The following is a 13122-nucleotide window of genomic DNA, read 5'->3' as shown; positions in this document are numbered from 1 at the left end:
ACCAACAACTTCTTAAAAAGTAGGGATACTTGGCTCCCTAACTCGAGAATAACTTTCTTTGGTTGTCACTGGCTTGGATTCCAATGAATTCAGCTTAGTTGGCTACTAATAACCCCTAGCTAATGAGATATGGTGGAGGAATCTTCAAATGATTTTAGGAGTAAAGGAGGGAGACCAATCTCCTAAAATCTCTCTTTATTGTCCATCTCGATTTCCTTCACTTAAATTAGCCCAAAACTGCTCCAATTCCCACATTTAATACATATTAGGTTGCATGATATAGCAACCACCATTACCCTTCTCATTAATAAAAATATAACAAAATATGTAAATAAATGTGAGAAAAGTGAATTTTAATAAGTTGGAGAGTGGAATTGTGACCCATATAATTTACCTATTGATGAGCCTCATCACCTCCGATAGTGAAAGTCGATGTTTTCCATGTTTCATTTCTTAAAATATATTTGAAAGATTTTGACCATGTGATTCATTAGTCTGTATTGCAGGTGGATCTAGAAGGAGAATTCTAGCGGGAAACACAGTGCATTTTGCATTGAAAACAATTCATGCTCCAGAACTGAGCAATCAAGCAAGTTAAAGTGTAGGGGAAGCACTTTGGGCGCAATGAGGCTACATGGGAGATGGTTATTTAGATGTGGGTTATGTATATGTACATTGACGCAAAGGATTTTTCGTATATGGTTTTCAGATTGAGGCAAATGAGTTTTGGTATATGTAAATAAGTATGTGTGGTTGTTATTGTAAATACCACTATGAGTTGTGTTATAAAGATCCAATAAAAGGTATGGTTTTCATTTTGTTATGTTTGTCATGTTGGTTTTGATTTTCAATAGGTTCATTGTTAAAACTACATCAAGCTAAGTTATAAATCTCCTTGGGTAGTATGTTTTTCTTTTCAATGGTCTTGCTAGTTGTAGGTGTCATAGAGCACTGAGGATAATGTTCCCCTAAGGGGGAGGGGACTGTAATAGTCCCAGGTTAAAATTCCATGTAATAAAGTTAATAAAGGAAAAATAAGACCAAGGTCATGGGCCACATATTCCAATTTGAATGTTGGGAAGAACATCCTATTGTGTGGTAATTTTGGTTTATTGTCTAAGGGGAAATTGGCAGAGGCATTGGAAAAAACATTGAAAAGACAAAGAGGCATTAATTGGCATTTTATTTATGAAAATAATGGAAAAGAGGAGAAAAGGAAGGTGAGAGGTCACCGGTTGCATGTGGCAAGGAAATTGAAGGAAAATTAGAGGAAATTGAACAAAATAGAGGCCTCAATAACAAAAATTCTTCTGAGGATCACTTCACAACCTTTTGTTAGTTTTAGCTTCGATCTCTCTCTCTATTCTCTCTCTGACACTCATGCACACTTTGATAATTCTTGGAGCACTCTAGCATTTGAGAAAGGAAGGAAAAGGAACGACAAGAAAGAAAAGGAAATGAAGGATGAAGCAAGGAAGAGTTGGATCAAGTGCCTACATCGAGATTATTTTATAGGTATTGAGTTGCATGTATGATTTCCTTGCTAAAGTTTAGCATGCATGTGTATATTTGATTCTCTTATTGTCATTAGCATGGGCTTTGTCGGGAGTGACAGTGGTTTTCAACCTTGCCTTGTCATTTGTGGCTAACCATGGTGTGTTGGGGTTCTTTCATTTGGTTTAGCTTTGGATTTTCAGATGGTTTTGGAACTGGGTGAGGTGGTCTCAAGAAAATTCCCAAGGGCCTAGGAATCCCTTGACTGGTAATGGAGGGATTGCAGTAAAGCCCGAGGGTGGAAACAGGAAAATTTCTCAAGGTATTGGTGAAGAAATTTGGAGGCATGCAAGCTTGTTTAGGTGTAACAATCCTAGTTAAAAAATCCATGTAATAAAGTTAATAAAGGAAAAATAAGACCAACGTCATGGGACACATATTCCAAGTTGGATGTTGGGTAAAAACATAGTGATAGGGATCATTAGTGATTAATTAATTTCTATGGAAATCGACAACGAAAATGTAAAAGGAAATGTGGCATTAATTGACATTTTATTTATGAAAATAATGGAAAGTAGAAGAAAAGTAAGGTGAAAGGTCACAAAATTGCATGTGAGGAAAATTGAAGGAAAAATAAAGGAAAATTAAGAAAATAAAGGCCTCAATGATAGAAAGGATTTTGAGGATCAGTTCATAAATTTTATCATTTTAGTCTTTAGCACTCTCATTCTATTCTCTCTCTCTCTTATAGTATTTCACACTTAGAGAAACCTTGGAGAATTGTTGGAGCATGCTTGGAGCACCCTAGTTTCATTGGTTTTGGAAAAGAAGATAGAGGAAAAGAAGAAAAGCACAAGGGGACAACGGGATTAGTGGCTACATTGGGTTTGATTTCCAAATATTGATTTGCATTTATGATTTATTTGTTAGTTTTGGCATGCATGGTACATGCATGTGGTTATTTGGTTATGATTTATCGTTGACATGGAAGATTGCCTAGATTGACAACGGTTTTGCCTAGCCTTGCATTTCCTGGATAGCCATGATGCTATGGGTTTTCCCATTTGTTTTCTGATTGGTACTCATGTTCCTTGTGGTTGTGGGTTCAATTATTAGTTCCTGGAGCCATGGTTGGCCAAATTCTCTAGAAGCCTTAGAAAAACATAGGTTGAGTTACTAGTCCTGGAAGCCTTGGTTGGAAAAATTGTTTGGAAGTCTTAGTGGGTTGAGTTACTAGTCCTAGAGCATTTATTGGATAAATTCTCTAGAGCCCTATGATAATCATGGGTTGAGTTACTAGTCCTGGAGCTGGGTTGGAACAAACGCTTTAGAGCCTTAGACATCTTGGGGAGAGACCAATCTAGTAATGGTTAGTGATGTCTGACTGTGAGGTGGAATCATTGGTTGTTGGTTGAGGTGGTTTGGCCTCTGTAAGCCCTAGTTTGTTTTTGGTTGGTTTATTCCATGAGATCCAACATTCATGCTTAAAATATGGCACGAGGATGATTTGCTGAAAGAGATATTTTGGTTCAGCCCAATCTATGCTTGGGTGGTACATGGAAGTCCCTGACTTGGTTGGATTTACATATGTTAATATGAGTTATTTTTCCCTTATAATTCATGAGTATTTATAATTTTTATTATGTGTCTTTCATGGTTGTTCTATCATCATTATTATTTTGGTTATATGTTGGTTATATGCATGATTTTATGACATATTGTAGTTATTGCTCTCATCAGGTTTTGATTAGTAGATGAACATTTGATGAATGTATGATATAATAAATGATAATCTTGTTATTGAGAGAAGGCATCAAACCTTCCTGATGATTCTCAGATAAGTATTAAACCCCTATGTTCATATATGCATTTATGACCTATAGATCATATGTTTACAATGTGTTTGACTAAATGTTTATCCTTGTTAGGTCCAGTCCTTAATCAAGTTTTGGTGTTAAAGGCTTTTTCGTGGTGTCACTTATCACTTTTTAAAGCTCTATCAAGTTCTTGGCAGAGGTCAAGATCCTAACCTTGAAAAAGTGGCTCAAATCTCAAGGTCGCAAGCACATCACTGAGTAGTTTAGTCTACAGTCAATGGGATGTAGGGTTATCCATGTGACTGGAGGCTTACAATCATTGGCTTGCCTTGTTATGCAAGCAACTAATATCCCAGGTTAGTGAAAAGGAAAGTTAGCTCAGGGCTTCAGCACTTGGAGTGGCTGTTTGTCTCCTAATGGTCTTGTAGCTCTTGAGGAAGGTGCGTAAAGTTTTATTCTGTTGATTCCACTTCCTTAACTATACCTATGCATTTTATTCATACCATAGTAACTCTTTGTCACATATTTACCTCAGTGAATCAGTGAACTTAGGTAAGTATGTGAGGAGGGTGTTACAGAGTGGTATAAGAGCTCCCAAGTTCAACAATTGATTGGATGGGTGGAATGTTTGTCATGCATGCATGCATGTAGGTTGTATATGTGCTTGTTATGTATCCATGGTGTTGGTTATTGCTATAGTTGTGTTTTCATGTAGAAGTGATTCGGATTTAAATAGCAATGCAACAAATTACAGATATAAACATAACTACAAAGATGCAACAAACATAATACTTCATTTGATTAATGTAAAATACTGAAATATGCTTACAAACAGTAATGGAATAAACTAGCTAGGGTGACGGTAGTTTATCTCTAAGAAGAGATGTGGTTGGTACATGCCTCTGAGCTATGTTACAATGAGGCTAGAAGGCCTACTTATTGTTGAGAAAAAATGGAAAAACCTAAACATGCAAAAATCTAACCCTAGGAGATGAAGCGCCAAACTATGGGCCCTGTTTTGGGTAAATTGGTACATCAACTTCCCAGAGTTGTAACTTTGGTATATGATCTTCATTTGACACGCACAATACCTCGTTAGAAAGATCTATCTGAGGATTACAATTTTGGGATGATAAACATCGATCTATGGACCCATGTTGCTCCCACCATTCCCAAAAAACATCATTTAGGGCCTCAAAACTGCTCCGGAAGTTCAGGACCAAAAGACTAGTAAAAATAGTAAATTGTGCTACAATTAAGGAAATTGAAAAAGTAAAAGACAGTTGTGGGGGTCCAAGTTGGATACGCGGGTGGCCACCAACATCCACCTGGATCATTCCTGCCCCCTTAGGAAGCAATGGTCCCCATTGAGTTGAGTTCCTCCATGAGATGAGGAAACTTTTGTTGAACTTGGTCCCTGGTGAGCTGTCCTGCAACCTCTGATGTGTCCAGTAATGGTGGGAAGCATGGTCGCGGGTGATCCACATTGAACACTCAGTACAAGCGAAGGAATGAGGAGATGTTCTTATCCAAAGAACTATTTCCCGCAACCTTGGTAATGGTGTAAGGACCATATCAAAGTGGTTTGAGCTTCTAACGTGCTCTTGTAAGGCGTTCTTTCTGCATATGCAACTAGACTTTGTCACCCACTTGAAACTTGTGTGGTACCTGATGCTGATCATGTTGCTATTTGTACTTGGAATTTTCTATAATGGAGTGGCGATATATTAGCCTGTTGGCTAGAGGTGATCTTGAAATCAGATCGGATGAATGCTTGACCTAACAGTGCAATGGTACCCCTGTGGGTGAGGAGAAGATGTCCCTGTCTTCTTTCATTACTATATCCACCTGGTTCTGCTGCATGGAGGAACCCTTCTTGGGGGCCATAGACGTGGCTACAATCTTCCCCTTACTTTGAGAGCAAACTAGACAGAAAATAAATTTCCTAGTCTGGGAGATGATCTTATTACCTTTCTTAGCAGAGATCAAAGAACTAGGTGGGGTTACCTCCGGTATCCTATATAATGTATTACAAAAATAAATAATAATAGTGCAAGGCCTTGACTCATACACAATATGTTTCCTCCACAATTATGGTTGGCCTAATAATACATCACAAACATCAGGTGGTGCAACATCACACAATACCTCATCCGTGAAGGGCTTGATGTTGTAGGGAAGGCAGCACTACTGGTGGACTCGGAGATCTCATCCTTGGTGAATCCACCTGATGTTGTATGGTTGGAGGTGTGGTATGGTTGGTAGTCCCAACCACTTCATGACCTCTACTGAAATAAGGTTCTTTTGGCTACCACTGTCGACAATGAATTGCAGTAGTGAACCCTTCACCCACATCTGTGAGTGGAAAAGACGCTCCCCCTCCTCTGGATCTTTGAGCTCATTCTTTTGGACCTTGGCAGTGGAAAAAGTGGCACTAGGCTCTACATCAATGATTTTCTTCCCTTTTTCATTCCCCTTATCACGCTCTAACTCAAGGTCAGAACATGCATCTAATTCTGAAGCCTTCAACTCAGCCACCAATGATTTCTTGGTCCAACACTCACTTATGTTATGAGTGGGGCTCTTATGGAACTCTCACCACTTTCTTGTGTCCTTATTTAACTTCATGGTGTTGTTCATTTCTTGTGGCTTTGACAGGATGTCTTGGGTCACCCCGCCTTGGCTTTGTCATTTGTTCTTCGAATTCGCAGATCCAAAGTCTCGCTTCTTTTGTTTAAACTTCTGCTTGATCTTGACAACATATCAGTACGTCATGCCGAGCAAGGAGATGTTCAAGAACTCCATCTCATCTTGGATGAACCTTTATAGGCAGTCGCAATATTTGAGTACAAAATGTAGCTCAGAATCCTTGATACCCAACTTTGTGCGAAGGGTAAGAAAAATATTTGTGAACTACGACACATCTTGGTCCCTTCCTTTCCGTAGCATGGTCCACTTTATGTATTTGTCCTCATAGCTCTTGGCAGGGTAGTACTGCTTCTTGATGGCATCTTGAAATGAATTCCAAGTGGGTGCAGCTAAAAATAGTGAGCCCATACTTTCATCCCTCTGCTCGCAGTAGGTTTCCCACCAGTATTTGACATGGGGGCTGCTTTGAGAAGTGCAAAAGTGATATTTTCTTAGCTGGAAAAAGCCTGAATAGAAAAATAACCTTGTAGTAAACTTAACCATTTATCTATAACATATGATTCTATCTCACCCTCGAATATGCGGATTTCAAAGTTAACTTGTACCTTAAAGGGTGTGGTGTTTCCAAAGTAGCCGTTGGAAGCAGATGTGTTGCCCCTGGGTAGCCGCTGAAGGATTTGGGAAAGGTTTTCCATCATCACATTCCTTTGTCACTCGAGGGCTTCTTCGAGCAAGATTTTGATAGGATCTCCTGCCCCCTCATATTTCTTTTCATCCATCATGGGAGGCCGTCAGGATTTGCGAGGTTGGTCTTGCAAGGGTTCAACTGATTCGAGCACTAACTCCTTATATCTCGACCTTGTTGGGGACATGCAAAGAAAAACAGAGAAAGATCAAACCCACCCTGATACCACTGATTTGGATTTAAACAAGAGAACAACAAATTATAGATATAACCATAACTATAGAGATGCAGCAGACATAATACTTCCTTTCATTAATGTAAAATACTAAAATATGCTTACAAATGGAAATGGAAATAAACTAGCTAGGGTGATGGTAGCTTATCTTTGAGAAGAGATGTGGTGGCTACATGCCTCTGAAATATGTTACAATGGGGCTTGAAGGCCTATTTATTGTTGAGAAACAATGGAAAACCATAAACATCCAAAAACCTAACCCTAGGAGATGAAGTGCCAAACTATGGGCCGCGTTTTGGGTAAATTGGTACATCAACTTTCTGGGGTCATAACTTTGGCATACAATACCTCATTAGAAATATCTATCCAAGGACTACAACTTTGGGATGTGAAATATTAGTTTATGTCCCCATGTTGTGCCCAATTTTCCCAAAAAAATGTCGTTTAGGGCCTCAAAACGACTCTAGAAGTTCAGGACCCAAAATAACTACTAAAAATAATAAATTGTGCTACAATTAAGGAAACTGAAAAACTGAAAGAGACATTTTTTGGGGTCTAAGTGGGATAGGTAGGTGGCCACCAACATCCACCTGGATCATTCCTCCCCCCCTTAGGAAGCAATGTTCCCCATTGTGTTGAGTTCCTCCAGGAGATGAGGAAACTTTTATTGAACTTGGTCACTAGTGAATTGTTCTGCAACCTCTGATGTGTCCAATAATGGTGGGAACCATGGTTGCGGGTGGTCCACATTGAACACTCGGTGCAAGTGAAGGAATGGGGGGATGTTGTGCTCCAAACCACTATTTCCCACATCCTTGGTAATGGTGTAAGGACCATATCAGAGTGGTCTGAGTGTCTGATGGGCTCTTGTATGGCATTGTTTCTACATATGCAACTAGGCTTTGTCACCCACTTGAAACTTGTGTGGTACCTGATGTTGATCATGTTTCTACTTGTACTTGGAATTTTCCATAATGGAGTTTTGATAGATCAGCACATTGGGTATAGGTGCTCCTGAAGTCAGATCAGATCAATGGTTGACCTGACAGTGCAACGGTACCCCTGTGGGTGAGGATAAGATGTCCCTGCCTTCTTTCATAACCATATCCACCTACTTTTGCTGCACGGAAAACCCTTCCTGGGGGCCATGGATGTGGCTATGATCTTCCCCTTACTTTGAGGGTGAACCAGACAGAAAATAAATTTCCTAGTCTGGGAGATGATCTTACTGCCTTTCTTTGCAGAGATCAAATAAGTGGCGGTAGGTGAGGCTACCTCCAGTATCTTGTATAATGTATTAGACAAAGAAATAATAACATCGTGAGGCCTTGACTCATACATAGCATGTTTCCTCCACAAGTATGGTTGGCCTAATAATACATCACAAACATCAAGCAGTGCAACGTCACACAATACCTCATCTGTGAAGGGCTTGATGTTGTAGGGAAGGTGGCACTGCTGGCAGACTCGGAGATCTCGTCCTTCGTGAATTCACCCAATGCTATATCATCGCAGGTGTGGTATGGTTGGTAGTCCCAGTTGCTTCACTACCTCTGCTGAAATGAGGTTCTTTTAGCTGCCACTATCGACAATGAAATGCAGTAGTGAACCCTTCACCCACATCTTTGAGTGGAAAAGATGCTCCCCCTCCTCTAGATATATGTGCTCATTCTTCTAGACCTTGGCGGTGGCAACAGTGGTGTTGGGCTCTGCATCAATGATTTGTTTCCCTTTGTCATTCCCTTTGTTAGGTTCTGATTCAGGGTCAAAACATGCATCTGATTTTGAAGCCTTCAACTTGGCCACCATAGAATGCTTGGTCTGACACTCACTTGTGTTATGACTGGGGCTCTTATGGAACTCACACCATTTTCTTGTGTCCTTCTTTGACTTTGTGGTGTTGTTCTTTTATTGCGGCTTCGACGGGTTATCGTGGGTCATCCTGCCTTGGCTTTGTCCTTTGATCTTCGAATTCGCAGATCCAAAGTCTCGATTCTTTTGTTTAAACTTCTGCATGATCTTGACAGCGTATCGGTACATCATGCTGAGCGAGGAGATGTTCAAGAACTCCATCTTGTCTTGGATGTACTTGTGTAGGCAACGACAATATTTGAGTACCAAATGTAGCTCAAAATCCTTGATACCCAACTCTGTACGAAGGGTATGAAAAATATTTGTGAACTTCGGCACATCTTGGTCCCTTCCCTGCCCCAACATGGTCTACTTTATGTATTTTTCCTCATAGCAGTGTAGTACTGCTCCTAGATGGCATCCCAGAATGAATTCCAAGTGGGTGGAGATGAAAATAGTGAGCCTGTACTCTCATCCTTCTACTCGTAGTAGGTTTCCCACCAGTCTTTGATGTGGGGGGTTGCTTTGAGAAGTGCATTCCTGGGTGGAAAAAACATGAAGAGAAAAATTATCTTCTAGCAGAATTAACCATTTATCTATGACATTTGTGTCTGTCTGACCCTCAAATATGGGGATTTCAAAGTTAACTTGTACCTTAAAGGGTGTGGTGTTTCCAGAGTACCTGTTGGAAGCAGATGCGTCACCCCTGCGTAGCTACTGAAGGATCTAGTAGAGTTTTCCATCATTACGTTCCTTTTTCACTCAAGGGCTTCTTTGAGCAATATTTTGATAGGATCTCTTGGCCCCTCATCATTCTTTTCATTCGCCATGGGAGTCCGTCACGATTTGCTAGGCTGTTCTTGCAAGGGTTCGACTAGTTCCAACCCTAACTCCTTATATGCTAACCTTGTTGGGGACATTCAAAGAAAAATAGAGAAAGAGCAGACCTACTCTGATACCATTGATCTAGACTTAAATAGGAATGCAACAAATTATAGATATAACCATAACTACAGGGATGAAGCAGACATAATACTTCATTTCCTTAATGTAAAATACTGAAATATGCTTACAAATGGAAATTGAAATAAACTAGCTAGGGCAATGGTAGCTTATCTCTGAGAAGAGATGTGGTAGCTACATGCCTCTGAACTATGTTACAATGAGGCTCGAAGGCCTATTTATTGTTGAGAAATAATGGAAATCTCTAAACATGCGAAAATCTAACCCTAGGAGATGAAGCGCCAAACTATGGGCCCCGTTTTGGGTAAATTGGTACATCAACTTCATGGGGTCGTAACTTTGGCATACGATCTCTATTTGATGTGCACAATACCCTGCTAGAAAGATATATCTGAGGACTACAACTTTGGGATGGGAAACCTTGGTCATGGAGCTCATGTTGCTCCCAGGTTTCTCAAAAAACATCGTTTAGGGCCTTAAAACAACTCCGGAAGTTCAGGACCCGAAAAAACTGCTAAAAATAGTAAATTGTTCTACAATTAATGAAACTGAAAAACTAAAAGAGATAGTTGTGGGGCTCCAAGTGGGATAGGTGGGTGGCCACCAACATCCACCTGGATTATTCCTCCCCCCTTAGGAAGCAATAGTTCCCATTGCATTGAGTTGCTCTGTGAGATGAGGAAACTTATGTTGAGCTTATTCCCTGGTGAGTTGTTCTGCAGCCTCTGATGTGTACAGTAATGGTGGGAAGCATGGCTGCAGGTGGTCCACATTGAACACTCGGTGAAAGAAAAGCAATGGGGGAATGTTATGCTCCAAATAATTATTTCACACAACCTTGGTAATGGTGTAAGAACCATATCAGAGTGGTCTGAGCTTTTGATGGGCTCTTGTAAGGCATTCTTTCTGCATATGCAACTAGACTTTGTCGCCCACTTGAAACTTGTGTGGTACCTCATGTTGATCATGTTTTTTCTTGTACTTGGCCTTTTCTAGAATGGAGTGGCAATAGATCAGTCCATTGGGTAGAGGTGCTCTTGAACTCAGATCAGGTGAATGCTTGACCTGACAGTGCAACGGTACCCCTGTGGGTGAGGAGAAGATGTCCCTGTGTTCTTTCATGACGTATCCACCTGCTTCTGCTGCGTGCAGGAACCCTTCTCGAGGGCCATGGATGTGGCTATGATATTCTTGTTACTTTGAGAGAGAACTAGATAGAAAGTAAATTTCCTAGTCTTGGAGATGATCTTACTACCTTTCATAGCAGAGATCAAAGAAGTGGCAGTAGGTGGGGCTACCTCCGGTATCCTATATAATGTATTAAACAAAGAAATAATAACAACGTGAGGCCTTGATTCATACACAACATGTCGCCTCCAAAAGTATTGTTGGCTTAAAAATACATCACAAACATCAAGTGGTGCAACATCACACAATACCTCATTTGTGAAGGGCATCATGTTGTTGGGAAGGTGGCACTACTAGCAGACTCGTAGATCTTATCCTTGGTGAAGCCACTTGATGTTGTACAGTTGTGGGTGTCATATGGTTGGTAGTCCCAGCCACTTCATGACCTCTACTGAAATGAGGTTCTTTTGGCTACCATTGTCGATAATGAATTGCAGTGGCAAACCCTTCACCCACATCTGTGAGTGGAAAAGACACTCCCCCTCCTCTGCATCTTCATGCTCATTCTTCTGGACCTTATCGGTGGCAACAGTGGCACTGGGCTTCGCATCAATGACTTGCTTCCCTTTGTCATTCCCCTTTTCGAGTTTTGACTTAGGGTCAGAACATCCATCTGATTCTGAAGCCTTCAACTCGGCCACCAACGACTTCTTGGTCCGACACTCACTTGTGTTATGAGTGGGGCTCTTATGGAACTCAGACCACTTTCCTCTGTCCTTCTTTGACTTCGGGGTGTTTTTCTTTTCTTGTAGCTTCAATGAGTTGTCTTGGGTCACCCCGCCTTGGCTTTGTCCTTTTTTCTTCGGATTCACAGATCCAAAGTCTTACTTCCTTTGTTTAAACTTCTACTCGATCTTGACAGGGTATCGGTACGTTGTGCCAAGCAAGTTGTTGTTTAGGAACTCCATCTCATCCTGGATGTACCTATGTAGGCAGCCATGGTATTTGAGTACCAAATGTAGCTTAGAATCCTTGATACCCAACTTTTTGCGAAGGTTATGAAAAATATTTGTGAACTTCCACACATCTTGGTCCCTTCCCTGCCGCAGCATGGTCCACTTTATGTATTTGTCCTCATAGCTCTTGACAGGGTAGCACTACTCCTTGACGACATCCCAGAGTGAATTCCATGTGGGTACGGCTGAAAATAGTGAGCACGTACTTTCATCCTTCTACTCACAGTAGGTTTCCCACCAGTCTTTGACATGGGGGGCTGCTTTGAGAAGTGTAAAAGTGATCTTTTCCCGGTTGGAAAAATCATGAACAGAAAAATAACCTTCTAGCAAACTTAACCATTTATCTATAGCATCTGCATCTATCTGACCCTCGAATATGGGGATTTCAAAGTTAACTTGTACCTTAAAGGGTGTGGCATTTCTAGAGTAGATTTTTGAAGAAGATGTGTCGGCCCTGGGTAGCCGTTGAAGGATCTGGGCAAAGTTTTCTATTATCACGTTCCTTTGTTGCTTGAGGGCTTCTCCGAGTAATATTTTGATAGGATCTCTTGCCCCCTGGTCTTTCTTTTCATCTGCCATGGGAGGCCGTCGGGATTTGCGAGGTTGGTCTTGCAAGGGTTCGACCAGTTCCAGCCCTAATACCTTATATCCTGACCTCATTGGGGACATGCAAAGAAAAACAGAGAAAAAGTAGACCCACTGTGATACCACTCATCTGGATTTAAACAGGAACCCAAAAAATTATAGATATAACCATAACTACAGAGATGCATCAAACATAACAGTTCATTTCATTATGCTTACAAACGGAAATGGAAATAAACAAGCTAGGGCCATTGTAGCATATCTCTAAGAAGAGATGTTGTGGCTACATGCCTCTAAACTGTGTTACAACGATGCTCAAAGGATTATTTATTGTTGAGAAACAATGGAAAACCTTAAACATCTGGAAATCTAACCCTAGGATATGAAGCGCCAAACTATGGGTCCCATTTCGGGTAAATCGGTACATCAACTTCCCAGGGTCGTAACTTTGGCATATAATCTCTGTTTGACATGCACAATAACTCGTTAGAAATATCTATCTGAGGACTACAACTTCCGGACCAGAAAAGACAAACCAAGGCCCCATGTTCCTCTCGGGTTTCTTGAAAAATGTCGTTTAGGGCCTCAAAAAGGCTCCGGAAGTTCAAAACCCGAAAAAACTGTTGAAAATAATAAATTGTGCTACAATTAAGGAAACTGAAAAACTGAAAGAGATAGTTGTGGGCATCCAAGTGGGAT

The sequence above is a fragment of the Pinus tabuliformis genome, chromosome Q (assembly GCF_031772625.1).
Source record: "Pinus tabuliformis cultivar Carrire ecotype Pingquan chromosome Q, CPIR1, whole genome shotgun sequence".
Lineage (NCBI taxonomy): Eukaryota > Viridiplantae > Streptophyta > Pinopsida > Pinales > Pinaceae > Pinus > Pinus tabuliformis.
The sequence above is the reverse complement of the archived record's forward strand: the minus strand, read 5'-3'. Positions refer to the sequence as shown.